Source organism: Apodemus sylvaticus, chromosome 5 (assembly GCF_947179515.1).
Source record: "Apodemus sylvaticus chromosome 5, mApoSyl1.1, whole genome shotgun sequence".
NCBI lineage: Eukaryota > Metazoa > Chordata > Mammalia > Rodentia > Muridae > Apodemus > Apodemus sylvaticus.
In genome coordinates, this window is record NC_067476.1 from 48,056,020 (window position 1) to 48,076,880 (window position 20,861).

General features: G+C 36.8%; 1 protein-coding gene across 3 annotated transcripts in view; it reads left to right on the forward strand.

Moving 5' to 3' along the window:
* B3galt1 (beta-1,3-galactosyltransferase 1) overlaps positions 1-20,861 on the forward strand; it is a 584,427-nt gene that overhangs the window by 297,859 nt on the left and 265,707 nt on the right. For all 3 annotated transcript variants that reach the window (XR_007977869.1, XM_052182620.1, XM_052182621.1), the window contains one exon: positions 20,525-20,589. The gene's annotated coding sequence lies outside the window, so the exon portion shown is untranslated. The remainder of the gene's footprint in view (positions 1-20,524; positions 20,590-20,861) is intronic.

Sequence of the window (20,861 nt, forward strand, 5' to 3'; positions counted from 1 at the left end):
AGAGAGAGGAGCAACAATGTCCTCTCCTTTCCCCATCACTATGGGAGACAACCATTGTTCTACTTGCTTAGCATCACTTTTGTTACCTACTGCTTTTTAATGAATATCTTCAAACTCAATAGCTTCAGACAATGAAAGCGGTGTCTCCTCTCATGTGTCTATACATTGGCTGTATGTGTGTTGCTGAGTGCTTCTGCTTTTTCGTGTATTGTTGTTTAGGACTGTAGTTCTCTGGGGCTTTGGCTGTCCATGGGTATCCCTGGAGACTCATTCACATGGCTGGAGGGGTGCTGACTGGTTCCTGGGCACTAGGATAAAGCTGTAAGCCAGAGTGCCTGATTGATCTTCCAGAGGTTTTGAATGCAGTGTTTCTCCTAGGGTGATGGCTGGCATCGAAATAGGAGCAGTGCCAGCGTGAAAGCAAAAGCTACAGATCTCTTCAGAGCCGGTGACATTGGAAGATGGTGATGTTTCTGTCATATTCTTTCAGTTAAGGCAAGTGTCAGAAAAGGCCAAAATTCAAGATAAACAGAAGCAGACTTCAGCTGTTGTTGAAATAAATAGGAAAACATGTTATTTAACCCACCACTCCTACCTACCACATTGCATTCCCTCTGTCCTTTGGACCTTATGTAAACCTCTAACCACAGAGCTATATATAGTGTTCTCAACTTTTATAGTTTAAAGCTTAAAACTCAGTGATATAATATTATAGAGATAAAACTGAATTAGATAAGACTGCAGACCTCTCTATATACCAGATAAACATAAGAAAAGTATAGGGATAGAAGTCACATATGCATTTATTATATTGTAGAGCTTTGTAACTTCCAACCACCAAATATTACCTGTAAATTCTCCCCGAATCCGAGCATGCTCAATCTATTAAATGCTGCTGGGTTTTTTTTCCTCTCTGGTTTTGCATCTTCTGGTGTTTCTCCAACAGTGGATATGCTGAGTTGTCATTCGTGAAGTTACAAATGGCTAGGGCAGATCATTTGCTCCAAGTTTTTCAATCATGTCTGCTTCTGCCTTGATCAAATATTCATAATTGAAAGAAATCTATGGGGAAGGTGCCTAGCTGAATTGAAAATTACTATTATTATAACTAAATTAAATCCAAACAAATTATGCTATAAAATATGCATAGACAGCTAACACTTTTAAAACCCATGAAACATTATTCCCATAAAGTCCTTCATTAGTATTTTCCTCAAGTACTCTATACCAAATTTTGTTCTTAAATGCTGTAAGAGCTGTCTAAGAAAGTAGCATCCCATTAAAGGTAGTTTTTCTATATACGCAGATGGTTGATTGGATAGCAATTGCACTTTAGTTTACGTTCTACCAAATAGATCAATTCTATCACCATGTCTTATGAGAGACTTATCAAAATCAGAACTGTTAGGAGTTTTCTAATTTACTCATTAAGAAAAATTAAAACACTGCTGTGATTTCCTTTATCCTGGAAAAAGGGATAGGGGGAATCATTTGAACAACTGAATTCTATTGTAAGGATAACAAATAGGAAGCAGACAAATAGCATTTATACACTTGCAGGCAAATTTTGCTAAGAAAACATTGAGAAACTATGCATTTGAGTTTTGAATGTGCAGAATCTTTTCCTACAGTATCCTGTAACATGAATAATGGTCTCATGTAGAGAGTGGCATATTGCACATGAAGTCACGGGTATGAAGACGTCGCCCTCCATTGTGTCCAGGGGGATGTGTGCTATGAATCCTTAGATGACTCAGAGTAGGAACATAAGGGGAGTTAATTAGCTAATAGGTAGTCAATCACTGGTGAGTTTAAACCATGGATAGTATTCAGTCAGATGCTCTATAATACTGTGTGATAACCTTTATATCATTCTGTTATTTGTTTCCTTCATGGAAAGTAGACATAGCGTGTATGCCAGAGAGCACGTAGCTCTCTCTCTCTCTCTCTCTCTCTCTCTCTCTCTCTTCCTCTCTCCCTCCTCAGTGTGTGTGTGTGTGTGTGCGTGTGTGTGTGTGCGCATGTGGGTGTGGGTGTTAGTGTGCGTGCGTGCATGCGTGTGTGTGTGTGTGTGTGTGTGTGTGTGTGTGTGTGTGTGTTTAGGAGAAACAGTAGCAAACCCAAGACAAAATCTGTATTGGCATACTTCCAAAGCATGAACTGTGACATTACCAGTACAATACTAGAATGCATTAGTGCCTCGGGCATAAGAACATTTCCAATTCTTTAAAAACATATTTTGAGAACAAATGTGAAATTTTGCAGTGAGGGCTTCTACTATAATTTCATTTGAAAATCACGCTGTCTGTGAAATTCTCAAGGCTGAGCAATGAAATGGTGTAATTTTTAGCAAGTGCCAACAATTTCCATGTGAATGGTGCCTTTAGTGAACATATTTTAACACTCCTGTGGATTAATAATGTGTTAGCAGAAAAAGGCATGTTGAGCTTGGTGCAATTATCCTTCCATCCCAATTATACTGTGACATTAAATCTTGTGACATTTAATAAGAAAGGCCATTTCACCCATGGCTACCCCTCATGCAGACGATTTATGCAACAGGGTTCCCATAGACAAAATTATGAAACGGAGGCCTTCCAACATGCTGATATGTCTAACTGCCCATGTAAATTAAATAAGGTGTAGCAAAATATATAAATTGTTAATATTGTGATTACCTGGTACCTGAGACAAAAGAAAGATGAATTAACCACCATGGCTTTTATCTGTTGCAAATAAACAAATGGAAATGGGTGATTAATGGGATAGACGCTAGCTTTGAGAATCAGGACTTGAGCTTTCTGCCCATAGTATGGTTTGACAACGTGGTTCATAATGTATATTTGGCCTATAACATAATATATGGAGAGAAAACTAAGTTTGACATGAATTATAAAATTCCATGGTAGTTTGGAATTGAAATTCCAGCACTGAGTTTAAGGTCCTGATCAATTAAAGATAGAAGATAACCTTAAATATGAGTTTCTGTGCCTCATATCTCAACAGCTGTATTGCATAATTTTACCAAAGCAATAGTCTAGTCCTAATTCTGAATTAATTCCATTCTACTTTGAAGCTCTTTTTTGGCATTAGGCAAAGTAAAGGAAAGTATAACTTACTGATGGAATATTTATAAAAATAAATATTTACTGTTATTTTCAGCCTTTCACATATGAAAAATCAAATGTGACAGGAGAGAAACCACACTTATTCCTCAAATGGCCTGAGGAAGAGTCAACTTAAATAATTTTTCTTGGTTACTCTTAGATTAAAATTTTAAAAAATATTCAAGAGGTGCAGCTAGATTTATCAAAAATTCCAGATGTTTAATGTGCTAAGAGATCCATGACATAACAGTGTGACCTTTAGTTTAGTTTGGTATAATGGGGCAGGTGAAAGTTCCTGATAGACTTGGAAATGTGAGTGGTAACTTGGAATTCTAGAGTAATTCATCATTTGGAAAACTTCTGTCCTACTAATAGGTGCATTTGTTACTCATTTCCGTCCTACATTGTTCCTTCCTGAAAATAGGACCTAGGATTTACTTGTCTCTATCAAACCATGGCTACTATCTGGTTTGGTGCTGTAAATTTAGTCAGAAACTAAACATCATCCTGAACTCTACATATATTTCAATATTAAAAATGTTTAGAGGACTAGTAACAATCTCCTCCCTCTGTTTCCATGACTTACATTCAAATAGTGACCACAGAGAAGTAAACTCTTTTTTCTTTTTTCTTCCATATTTTTATTAGATATTTTCTTTATTCGCATTTCAAATATTATACCTTTCCCACATTTCCCCTCCGAAAACCTCCTATCCCATCCTCCCTCCCCTGCTCACTAACCCACCCACTCCCGCTTCCTTGTACTGGCATTCTCCTACACTGGGGCATCAAGCCTTCACATGTCCAAAGTCCTCTCATTGATGTCCGACCAGGCCATCCTCTGCTACCCATGTGCTGGAGCCATGGGTCCTTTCATGTATACTCTTTGGTTGGTGGTTAAATCCTTGGGATCTCTGGGGGTACTAGTTGGTTCATATTGTTGTTCCTCCTCTGGGGCTGCAAACTCCTTCATCTCCTTGGGTCGTTTCTCTAGCTCCTCCATTGGGGACCTTGTGCTCAGTTCAACGGTTGGCTGAGAGCATCCTCTGTATTTTTCAGGCACTGGGTGAGCCTCTCATGAAATAGCTATATCACAGTCCTGTGAAATCTTAACTATCGTTATACACAATTTTCAACAATAGGAGAACTTTCTCATGTTATAACCAAGAATAATGTAAAGGAAATCACATCTATCTGTTGGCATTTTCTTGGCCACAAGTCATAATAGAAGGCCTACTTTAAGCTGATTTACTCAATGAAAAAGCATAGGTCAGGTAGCCCAGTGCTTCCCTTTTTTATTTTATGTATGTATATATTTATTTATTTATTTTATTGAATATCATCTTCATTTACACTGCCAATGGTAAAACCTTTCCTGATATCCCCCCTCCCCTAGGACCCCAGCCCCTCCCCCTCCTCCTTCCCCATGCCTCCATGCCTCTCCACCCAACACACTCCCACCTCCCCCTCCTCAGTTTCCCTTTGTTAGGGCCTCTGTTGATCCTTTACCTGACCAAGGACCATTCCTCCCACTGATGCCCAACAAGGCCTACCTCTGCCATATTTTTGGCTGGAACCATGTGTGCCCCTTGGTTGATGGTTCAGTCCCTGGTAGTCTTGGGGCATCTGGGTGGGCAAAATCATTGTTCTTCCCGGGGTAGTAAACCCCTTCAGCTCCTCTGGACCATCCTCCAGCTCCTCCATTGGTGACCCCATGCCCAGTTCAATAGTTGGTTGCTAGCATCTGCCTCTGTGTTTGTAAGGCTCTAGCAGGACCCCTCCGGAGACAACCATGGCATGCTCCTTTTGGTATGCACTTCTTGTCATCCATAAAAGTGTTGGTATTTGGTGACTGTTTATAGAATGAATCTCCAGGTAGGGCAGTCTCTGGGTGGCCTTTACTTCAGTCTCTGCTCCACACATTGTCTTCCTTATTGCTCCTGTGAGTATTTTGTTCCCTTTCTTAGAGGAACCAAAGCACCCTCACTTAAGTCCCTTGAGTCTGGCACCTTAGACCACTCGGCCATCCTGACACAGGGCCCAGTGCTTCCCTGATTCATGGTGGAGAGGCTTCTTGCTCAGTCTGCTCTACAATACTGATCATTGTCTTTACCCTGAGTTTGGTTCCTTTGTGATTTAGGACAGTGTATAAATCATGCTCCTTATTTGTGTGTGGACGAAAGTTCAGAACTCAGTTACAACTGTTGCCTTCCAAGAGATGGAAAAGGTTTCCTGGATGTCAGCAAAAGCACCACCTCATCTCTTTTCTTTGTCATTGTATTACATACTAATTTTAGACTCATCAAAAGGAAAGAAGATCAAATTCCCAAAGGTTCATTCATATGAATTTAGTCCCACGAATTTATTTTTTCTTTCCTATGGCAAGGAATTGATATTGATGTAATTAATTTTGACACTATAATAACCACTACAAAGCATAAGAAAATATGATAAGTAGAAGAAAACTGAATAGAAAGAGAATTGAGTGAGTGTAGAATTTGACACTGGCAAGTTAAAAGACCAATACAAACCAAGCAAAAGAGTCGTACATACAAATGCTAAATCATAGTCAAGCCAGAAGTATTTCATTAAAAAATAAAGTCAATGACTGTACCAGATCCAGAGATTTGGCTAGAATTCCAGTACCACACAGGATTTTGTCCTTGCTGAGTGAGCCTTAAATCCCATTAAACAACTTTGGGTTATTTCCTAGAAATGACAGGGAAATTTCCTCCATGATACCTCAATGATATAACTACCTAAGCATGACCTGAACAAAACTAACATCAATAAACAATATTATGATTGAAAGGGGAAAACTCTCATGATTCCCACCCCTAAACTAAGAACTACAGACAAACAAGAGATGCTGCTAGTGGATAAGGTAGTATTCTGCAGAGAGGAGATCTTGCATGATATCAAGTGCTTAGCCCTAAAATCATCTGCATGCACTATTCAATGGACAGGGTAGGGTATAGCTATATAGTTATGTGTATATATGTAGGTATTGTTGAGAGATCAGCTTTTTTGAAATAGGCGAGGGGTATGGTGTGAATTGGAGCAAAGAAAGGGAATGGAGAGAAATTATGTAGCTATACTTTTAATTAAAATATATTAATTAAAACTATGGAATTCTCAAAAATAATAAAATGGAAATAATTAATAAATTCAAAGTTTTACAAAATATTTTAATAAAGTGTTGTTTTGAGTAGAAGAAGAGAATTAGCATAGAGGACAAAGGAGAAACATGAAAGAAATTGGGCTTTGATTTTACTAATTTAACTGGGTAAGTTAGATTATATAGTATTTTGCCATTCTGGTATGTGGGTGTATTTCAGCAGTAGGGAGAGTGTTGATATATTGGATGATCTCTTACAAGTAAGTAGAGAACAGGCAACAACACATTCAAGTTCTCTTAAAATCAGTTTTATTTTGCTCAAAGGAGCCTTTTACTGCCTATATTGAAAAACATAGTTTGGGAATTTATTTCTGTAGAAAAATATATTCCTTCATCACTTTCTAGATTTCTGCTTTTAAAAAGAGAATTAAGTACATGCATTTACCAAATGTACATGAGCTTTTCAAATTGAACACAGGACAGATAAATCTCTGTCTCAGGCAAGGCATTGGAGATAAGGAGATCATAGGACAATGTTCACATTTATTCCACACACCTCAGAAGCATCAAATACGAATCCACTCCAAAATGGTCATCATTACAAACCAACTGACCCAACCTCAAAAGTCTCCATAAAGAGATATTATGTCTATTATAACAACTGCCAATATCTACCAATGGGAAGAAGGAGGAAATCCCACAGAATCTACAGGCCAGATTCTGTATCACAAGCTAATCTGTAAGATATTCAATGTCACTGCCAATATTAGGGCAGACATTTTCAGGACTTTATTTGCAGAGAAAGGAAAGTAAAGGCAGCTAGTCAGTGCCCAAGAGTATGATTAATTTTTATATTAGGTGAATTAACTATATAGTTTCCCATCATGTTATCTATGTATCATAATCATAGGCATAGGAATACTTCCTCGAAGCAGGCCTGATTGTAATTAACTCAGTCCTTTATAATAAAACATTTATTCCTATAAAGTATAGGTCTTTCTGTCTTTCTGGAGATTACCTGGAGCCCTTAATCATTTTCTTAGAATTCTCTTGTGGCAACATCTATATTTTATGATTAAGCTTCACGTACGAAAGTGTTAAAAGGCAGAAAAACTCACTGATTATGTACCTGGCAAAATATCTAGCCTATAGACATGCACATATATGGACTATGCATGGTGCATGTAGACATTGCCTATGCAAGAGAAGCAATGGGCATATTACAGAGTGCCAGTCACATCCCGTGTTAAGATGCACAACCAAGCCACACAGTACCCTGCAGGTTAACCAAGCAGAAGCTTTGTAGTACTGAATGGATAGTGGATTTACAGAATTTCAGTGCACTGCAAGACAGTATCCACTGTCAAGCAAAAACTAGCATTCCCACTTCTGAAACACATGGCTTCTAAACTGTGCATCTAACTGAGCATCTAATTTCCACTCCTTAGTTGCTTCCAGCTGGATTGCTGCAGTGGTAAATTGAGTTAGCAAACCATGAACATCTCTTTAGCTTTAATGATGATTCACCTTATAAAAGGATTTTTCCCCCACATAATTAAATAGAAGCAAAATATTCAACACATAAACACTAAAAATCACTTCAAGGGTAGGAAATAAAAATGCATTGTATTTCTTCTTTGATGAAAAAGTTTCTAACAGATTGTGTAATGTGAGAAGGAAAGGAAATGGTATGTTGATAAATTGCTATAGATCCTAACATTACTGGAAGATGTCTGATTTTAAAAAATGACTTCATATTTAATCATTAACAGTCGATCTTTCTAGGGGGCTGACTGTAGCTCATAAGTAAACATGAATGAACTTCATTGCACAGTAGTATACAGATCCATCTTCCACTGTTAAAGGGCAGTTAAGAAAATTGCCAATTTCTTTGAATGATCCAGTTTGTGGATTTTTTCACTAGATAGTTAATGTATGAATAGTGGACCTACAAAATCCAATATTTTCTTCCCTCCAGTAATATGTTTGCAGTAAATATAACATTAACCTTTTAAAAGCTTTTGCCTGAAACCAAGAGTCAAATCGTTTTAGCAGACATTACTTGGGTTTTTTTATTTTCATTTTTGTAGTGGTGAAGATTGTTTCCTACTACAGCTCAATTGCAGAGAGTTTGAATGATAAATCTGTAAACAATTCTATAATACAAACTAATCAGGTTTCTAAAAATTCTCTTATAATTCTTACTAATATACTGGAATCTGTGCTGTACATTTAAAGTCTGAGATTCAAATTTTGTGATCTTATCTACAGTTTATAATTTCTCAGATATTCTGTAAAACTTATGTTTGTATTTTGTAAGAGACATGTTTTCAATCATCCTATGGTGAAGAATAACACTTTAATATTAGTACAATGTCAATTTGTAATAGTAAAATAAAGGGGGAATTATAAAGATTTAATAATTAATAATTCCATACCTCTATTTGCACTTTCTGTAATAACTTCTATTTTCATCTTATGTGGAAAGCTAGATTTAAATATTTTGTGCCACTTGGAATGTCAAATTTAGTTTCTATTACTAGGTTGTGTTGTTATTTAATAGTATTTTTAATATATAGACAAAAAGAATATGAAGTTTAAATAAATGAATTCTACTCTATATTTCATATAAAGGTAACTATTTAGAAACTCTTAGAAAACAATCTTTAAAAATTCCATGCTATGTGGTCCCAACTGCCATCATAGCTTTTGGAATGGAAAATAGGGAATTATTGACAAGCATCAAGAAACTAATATAAAAATATAATTATTATATGTAAAGAATATAGAGAATTAGTCATCTGGTATTTCAAAAAAGCTAATAGGGAAAGATAAGCAATATGAGAATTTTGTATTCCCCGAGAGAAGAAGAGTTTGTATTAGCATTCTGTACAAATGTTAAAAGGGTAAATACCTCAGAACTGCCCTTCACCTCAAGAATTTTAGCCGACATAAATATTTTAAAATATTTGAAACCAAAAACGTGTTTATAACAGGTGAATATTTGAATTTATACAAACATCCAATTGTAAAGAGAAGATCTTATGAATTATAGTATATTAAATGAGTATAATATGTAAATGTCACTTTTATTTCCTCAGATGAAGTGTTAAGATGGAAACTATACACAAGCTGTGCAAATATCCACTGTGGGTTGAGCCTAGAACATGTCATTCTCTTTTTAACTATTCCTACTCCTAGGCCTGAAGCTTCCAGCCTACATACAATATAATCTTCCAAGCTGACTGATTCAATCCAGCTTCTCTTGGTTCCTGACAGAATTTCTCTGCTTATCCTCGTACTAACTTCGGCAATATGCTCAAATCTTCTGGCTCTCCCTCATTCTCTGGCTCGTTCTGTCTTCAACTATATTGAGCTTGTTCTCTCTGTTACCTGTCTCTGTAATACTATCCTGGTAACACACGCACATGCACATGCACACACGTATGCACACACACACATGCACACATGCACGCAGGCGCACACATACACACACACACACACACCTCACCACACCATTCCCTTTCTCTGTTTCTGTGTCCTCTCCCCCCAACCCCTCTGGCAACTCTTAAGTTGCCTCTCATCCTTTGCTGTTTTCATATGAGTTGAACGCATCCTATCTCTGACTCGCTTTGTCAAATCTTTCCCTGATTCATTACTTTGTCTGCCCCTAAATTAGATGTCACTTTCCAAAAGGCGGCTTCCTTTCACAAACTAACCTTAGCTTCATTGTCAGGGATTAAAGATGGGTACTATGGCATGTCTGTAACCCAACCAGATTATACTCTAATCTAGGACATATCTGCATGTTGGCTGAAACATATCTTCAGATGTTATTCCTTGTCAGACCAGCCATGTTGCCGGATTAAAATGCCTCTACAATAATTTTGAGAAGTCATGGCTGTGAAATTATAATAAAGTATTTTATGATATAGAAGGCTGTTTGTGGTACACATTAAGAAGACAGATATAAATATTTTATATGAAAGTTATACATATGTATTAGAAAAAATGAAAAACTTAAAGCAAGTGACCAGTGTGCCAGTCACCTGAGTTTTTTACTCTTTTATCATATTTTAATTTTTAAAAACAATAAATCTATACTCCATCTTTAAGTGTACACACACATGCATTCTTCTGAAATGACTACATTCTTGTACTTGAGCTCTTCCCATATGAAGGTATTTGCCTGAATCTATCAAATAGTAAGGTCATATTTCGCAAATTAGCAATTGCCAGTTACTGATTTTCTTCCAGGGTTTCATTTTTTTATAAGTCAAAGTAACAGAATGGTAATATATTATAAAATGTCTAATGGTTATATTCTGTATATATTAATTTTTTAAACAATTATGCTATATAAAGTTCTTGAGTGTGTGGATTAAGAATGCTATACTTCTTTGATGCCAGCACTCAGAAGGCAGAGGTAGGCAGATATCTGAGTTTCAGACCAACCTGGGCAGCTAGAGCTACACAGAGAAACTCTACCTCAAAATAGAACCAATCTACCAAACAAACAAAGAAAACAAGTGCATGCTGCCTTTGCAGAGGACCAGAATTTGGTTTCCAGACCCAGTTCAGGTTGCTTGCAACCACTTGTGAATCCAGCTTCAGGGCAATCTGAAACATCATGTGTCTGTAGTAACCTACACTCGTATTCAAATACACTCAAACACATACAAATAATTTAAACCCACACATATAATTTAATTTATATTTCTAATATATAATTTATATATTTATATATCATATTATTATACACTATTATTTATTATTATATTATCACTAAATTATTATATATAAGTATAATTTTCTGTATTATAATTTGAAGTGAAATAATAAAATTTCTTTAAATTATAATAAACTATACTTTGCTGGAGGAAAATTATTTTTTTTCTATAAAGAAAACTTTAATAAATTACTTAAAACTCAAGTTTTTTGGCAAACTAGGAAGAAAACCCTATTTTTCTTGACATTACAATCTATCAGAACCTAAGAAGCAAAGAAATATGAATATCATATTTTTAAAATATATTATAAAACCAAGCTCATTAGTGCTATTCTTATTCAACTTGTTTCTGAAATGTCACAAAATTAATTTAAATTAAATTAATATGTAGGTATTGCAAATATGAAGTACAGTGAGAAAATTATCAATCTTTGTGAATTACATGTATATCCATTGAGAAAGCTAAGGTAAATTAGTAAATACATATTTTCTTTCTAGTAATTATTACCCTGAGCAAATTATCAAGTGTGTGTGTGTGTGTGTGTGTGTGTGCAGTAAAAGTTAAATATGCTAAAAGTGTTAATCATTATTAATTATGGGATTTTTCCTCTGTATTTTCTTTGTTTATCAAAATTAACATAATTTTTATAAAATCAGAAGAAAACTAGAGACAACCCTGTTTTCCTAACATTGTTTGTATTAGTTCAAATTTTCTCTCTCCAAGATTCTTGTAATGCTATAAAGCAATTAATGATTTAGTAATCCATTTGGCTGTTCAAATTATATAATAACCATTGCTGTTTATAAAATAAAAGTATTTGGTGATACCAGGTAATTTGACTGTTGGAAGTTGAGATTCCGGATTACATATAGAAGTTAGGCACTATAAAATAAGGAGGAATTTTTTATTTCATTTTTAAATTTTCATGACTATTTTTCATGCATATATGTAAGTATACCATGTGCATGCCTGAGCCATGCAAAGGCCAGATGACATCAGATCTCCTGAACTAAGAGGTACAGAGGAGTCCAAGGAACCGGACCCAGCTTCTCTGCCAGAACAGCATCTACTTGTAACCTGTGAGTCATCTGCTCAGCTCTGACAATGAGGAATACATTGTTTTTTTATGTCCCACCCTGAGTATGTGGACTTTTCTACTTAATGCTTAAAACTTCATGATCAATGGTCAATGCCTAATCTCTAACATTCACCAATCAACCACAATGCATGCATGCAAAGTTTATAGAACATGTGGGAAGAATATATCCTCTTATTAATTCCCAACATTTCATCTAAAAGTCAATGGAATTATTTTGTCCTAACAATCTTTCCATTATCATGCAAGCTTGTGTTTTAAACAGAACATTGGTAAAGCAACCAGAGATGTCCATTGTTTTCTTAGAATGAGTTTAAGGGGCCGGGCAATGGTGGCACACGCCTTTAATCCCAGCACTTGGGAGGCAGAGGCAGGCAGATTTCTGAGTTCGAGGCCAGCCTGATCTACAAAATGAGTTCCAGGACAGCCAGGGCTACACAGAGAAACCTTGTCTCGGAAAAAAAGAAAAAACAAACAAAAAAGAAAGAAAGAAAGGAAGGAAGGAAGGAAGGAAGCAAGGAAGGAAGGAAGGAAGGAAGGAAGGAAGGAAGGAAGGAAGGAAGGAAGGAAGGAAGGAAGGAAGGAAGGAAAGAAGAAGAAAAGAAGAAGAAAGAAAGAAAGAAAGAAAGAAAGAAAGAAAGAAAGAAAGAAAGAAAGAAAGAAAGAAAGAAAGAAAGAAAGTGAGTTTAAGTTACTGCGAAGCTGTGATAAGTTCTTACCTTACACCCACACTACAATCAAAGACAACTCTCATTGTTCAAGATCAGGATTCCATTCATGGAAGGATAGAAGAAGGCTGTTAAGTTGGTCACAGAAAACCAAATGTCTGCCACAAAAACCAAATGTTCTTGTTAACACAAGGACACAAAACATAACAAAACCATGTAACTTTTAATAAAATATTTCAAGTTAGTTAACTTTTTTATCTTGTTATTTGTGAGATAGAGTATCAGAAATTTAGAATTACCTTTTCATCTACTCCGGATCATATGGTAGTAACCAAAGAGTCAAGTATGCCTTTACACTTTCTAATTCTACACAAGATGTCTCAGGTTTTTTAAAGCAAGCATAATTGATTTTAAAATATTGAAAATAATTTTAGAATAGGATTCTCATCTGATTTGTTTGTAAGACAGCATTGATGCTGACTTTAGAAAGGCCATCCAGAGACTGCCCCACGTGGGGATTCATCGCATATGCAAACGCCAAACCCTGACACTATTGTGGATGCCAACAAGTGTTTGCTGACAGAAGCCTGATATAACTGTCTCCTGAGAGGCTCTGCCAGAGTCAAACAAATACAGAGGCAGATGATCACAGGCAACCATTGGACTGAGCACAGGTCCCCAATGGAGGAGTTAGAGAAAGGACTGAAGGAGCTGAAGGGGTTTGCAACCCCCATAGGAAGAACAATATCAACCAACCAGAGCTCCCAGAGACTAAACCACCACCGACCAAAGAGTACACACGAAGGGACCCAGGGCTCCAGCTGCATCTGTAGCAGACATCAGTGGGAGGAGAGGCTCTTGGTCCTGTGAAGTCTTGATGCCCCAGTGTAGGGAAGTGGCAGGTTGGGTAGACAGGAGTGGTTGGGTGGGGGGGGGAGCACGCTCATAGAAACAGGTGGAGGGAGGATGGGATAAGGAACTTCTGGAGGGGAAACCAACTGGGAATGGTGATAAGCTTTGAAATGTAAATAAATAAAATATCCAGTAAAAAAAACAAGAAGAAAAAGATGTTTTTCTTGACTTTCTTTCTCTCCAGACCTTATTATTCTCTAAAGTCACATTTACCTTAGTAAGATTATTTGAGGTGACAAAAAAGATAGGTCTTGTTTGCTAATTCAGTTAGGTAGGCTATATGAGAATTGAAACCATTAATATTTAGAAATATCATTGAAATAGATGAACTTTTATTCCTGTCTTTCTAAAGGTGGTTTCAGTTACCTCTTCCAGTCAGCTATTCTGGTGTTTGTTTTTTTCCTGTGGCTTCTTGGTTTTGTTTATTCTTCTCTTCAGTTTCAAATGTCCTTGCCAGTATTCCCCGTGGAGCTAGCTGAGTCATCATATGTTTTTAAATATGTACTTACCATGGAAAATTTTATTTCCCCTTCAAATTTAATAGGTAGTCAATAGTCTGGGTCGGCAGTTATAATCTTTCAGAAACTGAGAAGACGAACATTCTCATTCCCACTCAGTGATCAGCTCTTATTCTGACGGCTATGCTTTTCTATGAGATTTGGCAGATTTTGGTGTGCTGCTTTCGCCAGTGATTTTACTGTTTCAGCTACAGTAAGTTGTGAGAATTTTTTTTGATTATATTTGGTGTGCTGTGGCCCCCTGCTCTTGAGTAAGTATCTCTTTTTCTAGACGTGGGGTTTTATCTTCTTGACTTGGCATTTACCATTTTCTGGAATCTAAATATTAATGGTTTCAATTCTCATTTTATGCCCATCATTACCGGTTTTGGAACTTTCATGATGGCCAAAGCTCTTGCATCTTCCCTTGCTGCACTTGTCATTTTCTTTAGCTAGTTTCTTTTTGTCTCTTATAACTGATACCTGACTTCTCAATAAACTATTATGAGACCAATGGATTCTTTATTAGACTTAGTGAACTTTTAATTTCCTGATTCATTTCTCTTTGGGCTTTGTTAGTATTTCTATCTGTATATTGAATTTTATTTTCATAATCTGTGTTGTTATTGCAATCAACCATTTGCTTGTGATTTAACTTCATTTTTTTTCTTCCTGTTCAATTTTGTATTTAGCTGTATATCTCCTCTTTGAATGCCTGGAACTTTCTAAGGATGTTTATGATTTTTATTTTAAAAAGGTTTATGTGTGTTTTGTCTAAGTGGTCCTCCTTAGATGGCATTTCTACAAGATTATGGATTTTTAGAGGTGGGAGGCATTCTATCTTGATTTTCATATTGTTTGTGTCTTTACTAACATACCTGGGCATCTGCATTCAAAGACTGAATGGAGAACTGGGTGTCTTTGGAAACTCTACAGGGGCCAGAGACAAGACTAGCCTACTATGAGCTGAGTCAGATGTTTCTGTAAAATCTAGGCTCTGATCTAACTTTTGACCAACAACGTGAAGCAGAGTGGTTGGAGCATGATGTGCTTGGGAAGTATAAGTCTAAAGGTGAGGCATGGCAGGCCACCATCAGGGTCATTTGCTATCACCACATACAATGTCTGCAGAGGCTGTGACCCACAGGAACAGTGTGGAAAGAGGACAGAATGACCACAGTTGGAAACAAGGGAAATCAGAGGTGGGCTGGGCCAGGAGCAGTGGGAGCAGAGATCAGGCAAGCACCAGAGCCAGTCTCTTAAAAAATTCAAAAAACAATGAACAACATCAGAAAAGTAACCAGTTTAGGGATATAGCTCAGTGGCAGAATCCCAAATACCATCAGAAACAAAATAAAAAGGATTATAAAGATTTCACTTTATTATCTCGTCTTCAAATCCTTTTCAGTTTTTCAATAATGTTCATTAAATAATAATATTTTCTGGGCTAGATAAATCCAATGTCATATATTGTATTTGGGATCCTCATTGAGATTGTTTTTGGTGTGTTGTTGGTAGTGTTGTTGTTGTTGCTGTGTATTTGTTTGCCTGGCTGTTTTGATTTGGTGCTTTCTCCCTTTATCCAGGATATTTTTAGTTGGACTCCTGTTTAGCTTTCCAGGTATAACACAGAATTGTACTGTTCTCAGTACATGGGATAGCAAAGGATACCATCTTTGGTATCTTGATTTGATTCAGAATGTGTGTTACTTAATTTCTACTGCTAATTATTTTTATGATTCTTAGTAGGAAATATTTTGATACAATATTAGAATATTGTTTCTCATGGACTGTACACAGTACTTTTGTCTAAGTTATTAGTAGGATGGCAACAAATTTTTTTTAACTCTACCTTGCACATGTATCAATTGACCCTACAGATATTCTTATATCCCATTGGTTTGTTTCTTTTTATAAGAGGTATTCCTAGATATTTGCTCACTCCCCAAAGTATACTTTAGTTATTGTTTTGTCACTCAAATTAGCCTAGGTTGTACTAATAGAAACCTTTTCAGGCTTTAAAAAAGCCAAGTGTGTGCCCTTTCCAGCAATGGTCTTTATGGGATATGTACCCAAAGTAAATGACACAAGTACTCTAAACTCCAGACATATTAACAAAAGGGAAAATACTTCAACATGTACAGCACCTAAAGTATCTCAAAATATCGTAACCCAGCAGCATGATCACGTGCTAACAATTCTGGCTCCCTAAAGATGTTCAAGAATATACACAAATTGTTACTTTTTTGACAAAATCATTTCTGGAGAAATGGGAATATGATGCCTAGCATTTTTGTTGAGAAGTGGGAGGCTGGTTTCTTCTTCCTTCTTTTTTATGAGTTATATACATTCGTGGAGTCTTAGAGCCAGATAATGCCGAATACTATAATAACTTGCAGATGCCTAGCAACCATTCTCTGGAGTATATGTGAGAAAATTTTTGTTTTGCTCCTAGACTGTTGTAAGTGTTCTTATTCAGAGCTAACACTCTCCCATGGCTTTAAATTAAACTCGGCTCTTGTGATGCTCACAGTGTAGATCGGAAGCAGAACTACATTGGCGCTTCCCTGCGCTGCCCTCACTGAATGCCCTCTTAGCACTTTTACCTTACTCTCTAGTGCATATCACAATTTGCAATTTGATAATTATGTGTAATTATGTGTAATCATGTATAATCACCTCACACTACAGGACACTAGATGCTAAGTGTATGAGGGCAGGGACCAGGTCTGCCATTCGTCCAACACACGGTGGAGTGCCTGGTCATAATAGCTGCTTTCAAAAGAACTCTTGTGTAGTCAAAAAGTACTTGTAAGGATATAAACCTGCATGGGCTTTGCATTGTATTCTCCCCAGCCCTCTAGAATTGTCACTGAAAGGGAAAAATTAGCATGACAGATAAAGAGAACAAATTAAGAAGTAATTTGCAGTTTCAACAGATTCTGTGATTATTTAAAAAAAGGTATCTTTCATATTTTCTGGCATGCTTTTGTATGCTCCCTCCAAAATATAGAGGAATCTTGATTTTCTAGAGGGTTAAAATGTGACATCATTGAATTATGTGTTATTACCATTGTCAGTTCTGGTGTCTGGAAAGGTGTTCCATGTGTGAGTTTGCAATCAAGCAAATTCTATCACATTCTCTCAGAAAATCTTAATCTCAGTTACTAGCAGGGACAATATTTGCTAGTCATGAGAAAAGATCACTCCAACTTGCTACCCATGTGACAGAAGCCTGATCCCCAAAATATTTGTGTCACACTATGCTTTGAAGATGATATCAACCTAGGCTGTGTAAGGGACAGATAGTTTGGCTTAAGTGAGCTTATTCATCCCTGCCATTAGAAGGCTCATATTAATTCAGAGTCTGCAGCTTCACAAAGTGAAGGATAAACACACTCTGATGCTCAACGAGAAATGCTCCCTCCCTTCATAGAGCTTGAAATCCACTAAGAATGCTAGATATTTTTAAATTAAACTATGCCTGATTATTAATCAGTTTTAATGATAGAAATGGAGTATTCTGAGAGATGTTACCAAGGAGACCCTGCTTTGCCTTGGATGCATAGGAAATCATCTCTAAAATGGTGCCTCTAAAGAGGTACTTTAGGGGGAAACTTGTCAATTTGTCTTTGGGTTATTGTTTGTCTTTCTGACTGGGCCTATACAACACATATTAATTGAGGTTTTAGAGACTGGAATTCTGAAATCAAGGATCTGGCAGATTCAATGTTTGATGAGGATGTTTTTTCTATATTGGAGAAAAATAGCATTCTCACCATGTAACAGAGAGGAAGGAAGTATGGGGCAGGGAGGAGAGAGAAAGAATGAGTTGGTTTGCTACTTTTCTAGTCACTATAATAAAATACTTAAAGAAGGAAAATTAGTCTCTCCTAGGGATGAGGTCCACCCCCCCCCCCACACTTGTCTAATGCACAGTGTCCAGCCTGAAATCAAATGTACAGCACCAACAAAAAATGGACAAAGCACACTGTGTTTACATATATTTGTACATGCATGTGTAGATGACAGCAATCAGATAAAAAGAGCCTATCAATTTGAGGCTGGGAGGACATGCAAGGGGATCATGGGAGTTTATCTGGGAAGATTTTGAGAGGAGAAAGTGACATAATTCTATTTTGATTAAAAGTGTATCGAGATGATATAGAAAAATAATTGTATTCAAAAGAAACAAGGAAAAAAAGGACTTCTGTGGAACTATAGTTTGAAAGCATACCATCCATTATGATAAGGAGGGCATCATGGTGTGTGGTAATGTCAACAGGAGGAACAGAATGCTCTAAAGGACTCCCAGTCCCATTATTCACTTCTTCCAGTGAAGTCCCCGTTCCTGCAGTCTTTGCGCCCTCTCCAAACAATACCACTGGCAGCAGATTAAATGTTCAGACTCAAGAGCCTGTGTGACATAGTTCAGACATAAACTGTAGCAGTGGAGAAAGAGAATATAAAAAAGGTGCCTCCTTTTTAATGAAAATTTTAGTCTATTCACAGAAGACAGAGACTAAAATATTCATGATGGGGGGGTTAACGTGTAAAAATAAGTGTGAGTGCCCTCGGATAGGAACATCCTGGCACATCCATAGGAAAGATTAATAATCCATGTGGCCAATGCACCATGTACAATAGACTAAGAGAGAGAGGGAGGAGGGGGGAAATGAGAGAGAGGGAGACAGAGAGGGAGAGAAAGGGAGGTAGAGGGAGAGGAATTATGCAGACCTTGATGATGTAGGAAGGATTGGAATTCTACAATTTACTGAGGAAAATGAGGCACCTTTATTGATCTCAACCAAGGCCACTGCCTTCTTCCTTATTTCAGGGTCACCTTGATGTATGCACAGGCAGCTAAAATGAGACAAGGTGACAGGAAGTGTTCTTTCTTCAACTCTCAGGTTTCAGTGTTTCCTGTGTTAGGTAGTGCCACCTCTACAAATGTTTGTGCTTTGTAATTTGGTAAATGTTCCTATTTTAAATCCCCCCATTGAAGAACTGGAAGGTGATGTGATGTTTATGATTTTCATAAGGAATGATAAGCCTAACTAAGAAAATATGTGTCATCCAACTTTGCTTAGCTGTGCATGACAGCCTGTTAGCCATGACCTTAGCATTATTAAACCAAGTACATATTAAATAAGGTATCTCTAATCAAGGTTATGCATTGACTGGCAAATGAAAACATCATGGCTAAAAAATCTTAGGTACCTATCTGTATTTCACCTCCCAGTGTTGGAAAAATATTTGCTGATTCTTCATAGCCTATGGTAATTTTCCTTGGATACAACTACAGGGAATATTCAAGATTTCCAACATAGAGTAAATTGTCACCTGGACCATAGTATAGAGTATGGACAATAGAAAAGGCAAGGACCATGCCTAAGTCTTGCCAGCTAATGTGAAGATAAGGAAACCTGTATGGGGCTTATTGTGTGGATAGGTACAGAGACAAGGGTCTAGGACCAAGCAGACATAAAGACTTGGGAAAGTTTCTCTGGTTTCTTTTCTGACATTGTCAATTGCTATTTCACATTCTCAGAGCACACACAAAAGTGCACTGCATTTAATTCTTATGTAATGAGAAAATGAGATATACTTATAAATTATCTCTTTAACTCATCTATAAATATGACCATTTTCTTTAAAATCCTAAAAGAATGATGTTGACACTGAATGTTTCATTTAGACTATGGTTGCTCTTACCTTATTAGTGAAGACTTTATTCATTTATTCTTTTGACATACATTTACTTGGCTCTTAAAGCTGCTAAGCTTGTCTCTGTTAGGCACAAGTTCTTTCTTAACTTCTAATACTGCAGTTAGGCAGCCTATGCTAGCCAGGTTTTGCTCCGTTATCTGGCAGCCTTGTATAGATAATCACCTTTCCACAATCAAGCTATAAGATTCATTCTTCTCCAGGTGGAAGTAGATGAGATAGATTAAGTAAAAATTATATTGGGCAAAAGAGATACCGTTAGCTACAAATGTGTCATCGATGAAGAACCCATTATTTCTATTTTGAAACCAATTAATGTTTCATCCCTTGATCAAAGACTGTTTTAAAACTAAGGAAGTCATTGATGAATATTTTGGTCACTGATCCTGAAGAGTTCCAAAAATTACTTAAAATTAAATCTAAGAACGTAGGTTAGTTACAAAGATTTAATACTAAAGACAGAACATTTATAGTAGTGAGGAACTGACTAGAAAAGTATAGACCAAAGTTAATGTTAATGTTCCTTTGTGTTTAGTGACAATTCCATATTTTGTCGATGTCTCCCTCAAATGCCCATGTTCTGACAAAGACAACTGATACCAACCCCAATAGTTTGACACATGAATCACTTAATCAAACAAGGTATTTCATATTTTTTTTTTTAGCCAGAATTCACTTGGAAAAGTCATGTGGAGCAACTCCAGCTAGAGAAGCATGAAGACTGGTCTACTGGGGTGAGTTTTTAGAAAGACTGTTTACTGATAGACATATGAAAAATAAAATCACCGGGCACTGGTTGCTCACGCCTTTAATCCCAGCACTTCAGAGGCAGGGGCAGGCGGATTTCTAAGTTCAAGGCCAGCCTGGTCTACCAAGTGTGCAGCCAGGGCTACACAGAGAAACCCTGTCTCAAAAAACAACAACAAAAAAAAAACACAAAAGAAATAAAATCTCTCAATTTTGTTCAGTGTGAGCCATGTGCCCTGGAGTCATAGAAGCCACTTAC